Below are 851 nucleotides of genomic sequence, written 5' to 3' on the forward strand. Positions count from 1 at the left end.
ATATGTATATATATTCATACATATCACTTGCATATATATAACCATATGTATGCATCCCATGTATATACATATAAACATATATATGGATCACATGCATATACACATATATGTGTGTGTATGTATGTATGTATAGAGTCCTATTGTGACTCTGTAGGATAAGCATTGGCGGATCGCTAACCTCCAGTTGCTCCTCAGAAACCCTATACAGGGTTGCTATGAGTCACGTTAGACTCCATGGCATTTAACAACATTTAACAACATATAATTAAAAGCAACACAGGAGCACAGTGGTTCCACATGAGCAGCATTAGACTGTGAACCACAAAGTCTGCAGTTCAAACCCATCTGCTGCTCCACGGGAGGAAGATGAGGCTTTCTGCTCTCTGGACCATTTGTTGTTGTTTGTTGTTAAGTGTTGTGGAGTCAGTTCTGACTCATAACCACCCTGTATAGGGTTTCTGAGGAGGAGCTTGTGAGTTTGAACCTCTGACCTTGTAGTTCAAACAGAGCTTGTGGTCCAGTGTTTATTCCGTAGTCTCAGAAACCCTATACAGGATCATCATAAGTAGGAACTGACTTGATGGCACGTAAAAACAATTATGTTGTTATTGTTAAGTACAGTGGAGTTGGTTCCTTTTACAATGTACATGTATAAGTGGCTTGTGGGTTTGAACCACCGAACTTGTGATTAGCAGTACAATGTTTATCCTATGGAGCCACTACACTCCCCATATATTTGTTAAATACACACACACACACACACACACACACACATATATAGATATATGTTGTTGTTGTTGTGAAGTGCCGTTGAGTTGTTTCCGACCCATAGCAACCCTGTATAGGGTTTC

The sequence above is a fragment of the Chrysochloris asiatica genome, unplaced genomic scaffold, assembly GCF_000296735.1.
Source record: "Chrysochloris asiatica unplaced genomic scaffold, ChrAsi1.0 scaffold00164, whole genome shotgun sequence".
Classification (NCBI taxonomy): domain Eukaryota; kingdom Metazoa; phylum Chordata; class Mammalia; order Afrosoricida; family Chrysochloridae; genus Chrysochloris; species Chrysochloris asiatica.